This window comes from Anomaloglossus baeobatrachus, chromosome 2 (assembly GCF_048569485.1).
Source record: "Anomaloglossus baeobatrachus isolate aAnoBae1 chromosome 2, aAnoBae1.hap1, whole genome shotgun sequence".
Classification (NCBI taxonomy): domain Eukaryota; kingdom Metazoa; phylum Chordata; class Amphibia; order Anura; family Aromobatidae; genus Anomaloglossus; species Anomaloglossus baeobatrachus.
In genome coordinates, this window is record NC_134354.1 from 431635242 (window position 1) to 431639948 (window position 4707).

Below are 4707 nucleotides of genomic sequence, written 5' to 3' on the forward strand. Positions count from 1 at the left end.
GGGGAGCTCCACTGTTTAGGCACCATAGGGGGTCTCCAAACGTGACATGGCGTCCGCTAATGATTCCAACCAATTTTGCTGTCAAATGGTGCTCCTTCTCTTCTGAGCCCTGCCATGCGCCCAAACAATTACTTTCCACCACATATGAGGTATCGTCGTACTCAGGAAAAAATGCACTATAAATTTCATAGTGCATTTTTTCCTGATACCCTTGTGAAAAAAGCTACCTGGTTCAAGTAACAGTTTTGTGGTGAAAAAAATAAAATTCTATTCATGGCTCAACATTATGAACTTCTATGGAGCCCCTTAGGGCTCGCTAAACATTTAGATAAACTCCTTGAGGGGTATCATTTCCAAAATGGGGTCACTTGTGGGGGAGCTCCATTGTTTAGGCACCTCAGGGGGTCTCCAAATGCAACATTACATCAGCTAATGATTCCAACCAATTTTGCTGTCAAATGGTGCTCCTTCTCTTCTGAGCCCCGCCATGCGCCCAAACAATTACTTTCCACCACATATGAGGTATCGTCGTACTCAGGAAAAAATGCACTATAAATTTATAGTGCATATTCTCCTGATACCCTTGTGAAAAAAAGCTACCTGGTTCAAGTAACAGTTTTGTGGTGAAAAAAATAAAATTGTATTCATGGCTCAACATTATGAACTTCTGTGGAGCCCCTTGGGGCTTGCTAAACATCTAGATAAACTCCTTGAGGGGTCTCGTTTCCAAAATGGGGTCACTTGTGGGGGAGCTCCATTGTTTAGGCACCTCAGGTGGTCTCCAAATGCAACATTACGTCAGCTAATGATTCCAACCAATTTTGCTGTCAAATGGTGCTCCTTCTCTTCTGAGCCCCGCCATGCGCCCAAACAATAACTTTCTACCACATATGAGGTATTGTCGTACTCAGGAGAAAATGCACTATACATTTTATGGTGCATTTTTTTCCAGATAACCTTGTAAAAAAAAAGCTACCTAGTTGAAGCAACAGTTTTGTGGTAAAAAAAAATGTTTTTCTTTTCACGGCTCAACGTTATAAACTTCTGTGAAGCCCCCAGGGGTTCAAAGTGCTCACCAAACATGTAGAAAAATTATTTGAGGGCTCTAGTTTCCAAAATGGGGTCACTTGTGGGGGAGCTCCATTGTTTAGGCGCCTCAGGGGGTCTTCAAACCCGACATGGCGTCCGCTAACGAGTGCAACTAATTTTGTGTTCAAAAATTCAAATGGCGCTCCTACCCTTTCGACCCCTGCCGTATGCCCAAACATTTGATTTCCACCACATATGAGGTATCTGCGTACTCAGGAGAAAATGCACAATACATTTTATGGTGCATTTTTTCCAGATACCCTTGTGAAAAAAAAGCTACCTAGTTGAAGCAACAGTTTTGTGGTAAAAAAAATATTTTTTTCTTTTCACGGCTCAACGTTATAAACTTCTGTGAAGCCCCCAGGGGTTCAAAGTGCACACCAAACATCTAGAAACATTATTTGAGGGCTCTAGTTTCCAAAATGGGGTCACTTGTGGGGGAGCTTCATTGTTTAGGCACCTCAGGGGGTCTTCAAACCCGACATGGCGTCCGCTAATGAGTGCAGCTAATTTTGCACTCAAAAATTCAAATGGCGCTCCTTGCCTTCCGAGCCCTGCCGTTTGCCCAAACATTTGATTTCCACCACATATGAGGTATCTGCGTACTCAGGAGAAAATGCACTATACATTTTATGGTGCACTTTTTCCAGATACCCTTGTGAAAAAAAAAGCTACCTAGTTGAAGCAACAGTTTTGTGGTAAAAAAAAAAAATTCTTTTCACGGCTCAACGTTATAAACTTCTGTGAAGCCCCCAGGGGTTCAAAGTGCTCACCAAACATCTAGAAAAATTATTTGAGGGCTCTAGTTTCCAAAATGGGGTCACTTGTGGGGGAGCTCCATTGTTTAGGCACCTCAGGGGGTCTTCAAACCCGACATGGCGTCCGCTAATGAGTCCAGCTAATTTTGTGTTCAAAAATTCAAATGGCGCTCCTTCCCTTTCGACCCCTGCCGTGCGCCCAAACAATTGATTTTTACCACATATGGGGTATCAGCCTACTCAGGAGAAAATGCGCAATAAATTGTATGGTGCACTTTCTCTTTTCTTCCTTGTGAAAATGAAAATGTTATGGCTAAAGTAACATTTTTGTGTTAAAAATTAAAATTTTCATTTTTTCCTTCCACATTGCTTTAGTTCCTGTGAGGCACCTAAAGGGTTAATAAACTTCTTGAATGTGGTTTTGAGCAGTGTGAGGGGTGCAGTTTTTAGAATGGGGTCACTTTTGGGTATTTTCTGTCTCCTAGGCCTCTCAAAGTCACTTCAAATGTGATATAGTCCCTAAAAAAATTATTTTGTAATTTTTGTTGGAAAAATGAGAAATTGCTGATGAACTTTGACCCCTTCTAACTTCCTAACGAAAAAAAAATTTGTTTCGAAAATTGTGCTGATGTAAAGTAGACAAGTGGGAAATTTTATTTAGTAACTATTTTGTGTGACATATCTCTCAGATTTATGGGCATAAATTTTCAAAATTTGAAACTTGCGAAATTTTCAAAATTTTCGCAAAATTTCCGAAATTTTCACAAATAAACGCAAAAAATATCGGCCTAAATTTACCACTGACATGAAGTACAATATGTCACGAAAAAACAATGTCAGAATCGCCAGGATCCGTTGAAGCGTTCCAGAGTTATAACCTGTCAAAGTCACACTGGTCAGAATTGCAAAAAATGGCCCGGTCATTAGGGTGTTTTAGTGTCCGGGGGTGAAGGGGTTAATATTGTAGCAATTTCTCACATAGTTTCCTTCTGTTTTACCAGATGAAGGATGGCTTGTTTCACCTGCATGGAGAGCTCCTTTGACTGCATCTTTACTTCTCAGTAAAAACGTCAAAATTAAAACACCATACCTAAAATCAACTTCAGGTCTTTTATGTGCTTTGATTGAGAATTAAATAAGAAAAGAAATGCCCACACCTGCCCATGAAACAGCCTTTGAGTAAATTTTCCAATTATTTTTGGGCCCTTTAAAACTAGGGTGGTATATGTAAAGGAGCTAAAAGTCCTAAACCCTTCATCACATTTTAATGTGGATACTCTATGGGAGCCTACCTCCTTACCTTGTATACCCGTCGCCAGGCCAGGGGTTTGTTGAAGTCGTGGCCTGACCCGGATCCGTGGCCCTGTAGTGCACAGTAAAGGGGAAGCTAGCTAGGATTATTCCTGGAGAGGACGTCACTGGTTACAGTGGTGACTGGGGTCCCAGCCTCTTCCGCTGCGGACCCTTCCTCTGACCTTTCCCCCTCCAGGAGTGGAATGGATGATGTCGACTACGCCACCTGTGTTGTGTGGTCAGGGATAAGGCCGCCGCTGCATGGTACTTCGCCGGGGGAGATGTTGGGGGGCAGCCAGGATGATATCGCTCCCCACAGGCGGAGCGCCCCTCTGGGAGGGAGAACGGGGAACTGGGAAAAGCCAGATAACAAGGCGACGACAAACAGAGTCAGAGTCACTGGGTTGCGGGTTTCAGATCTTATTTACTCACAGTTCTTTCATATTCACTGCAATGACTCAGTTCACTACTAAGCAGTCAAGTCTGGTAAGGCAGCCTGTGGACTTTCTCCTCCTGTGCTCTCGTGTGGTGGTCCCCTCCTTGTCTCTGGAGCTCTTGGGTCCCATTACTCTTCCACCCAAAGCTGCGGGGCTCTGTAACCCTCTTCTCCTCCATGCCACACGACACCCGGTCTCAGACTCTCAGTTCCTTCCCGGCTAGCCACCTCTCCCATTCCAAGTCTCTGCCGGCTAATGGATCGGGAACCTCCTAATTGGCATCTTCCTCAGCTTAGGGCCCTAGCCATCCACTCCCCCTTTCCCCAGTAAGGAAAGGGTGTATGACTAGTCTGGTCCCGGTGATACTTTTGCTCCACTCCGTGAGAGAGCTGCTCCCCGAGAGCTGCACACCATGCATCCACTCTCTCTCACGTCCTCCAGCGTTCTAAATAAAATGGAAGTAACTGTCCCTTTTGTAACTTCCCCCTGCACGTGCCCCCACCTTAGGAATGTCCTCTCTGCCTGCATGTGTGAGGCTGTTTGAGCAAAAACGAAACTTACCAGGTTAACCTCTGCCTGCCTGAATGGATATTATAAAATACATATATAAAATACAAAAAAATACAATATCCTGTAGCACCCAGTCTCAGGAGCGCTACATAACTATAACTTGAATACGTTTCAGTAAACAGGTAAAGAAAACAAAATTTGTGTCAGTGTCTATATATATAAGGACCTAACTGTACCTCCACAATGAACGGTTGGGTAACATCATGTTGTATGAGGACTAGTGCAGAAGCAAAACTTTTCTTTATTGGTATCAAATGCAACATGGACAGGATTGGACCATTTAGAAAAGTTTGTCCCTTTTTGGTCATATAAGTTAATGCTTTAAATACTACTGAGAAGTTCTTAATGAACCTACGGTAATAGTTAGTGAAACCAAGAACCCTCTGTAAAGCCTTCAGATTTTCAGGAAAATCCCAGTAGTATTTAGTGGCATACATATGAAAATCAGCGGATGATATAGATATCCCAAAAATTGAATTTCCTTAACGACGAACAACATGCATTTTTCCAAATTGGCATAATTTGTTCTCTCTAACCATCTGTAACACCTGCCTCACATG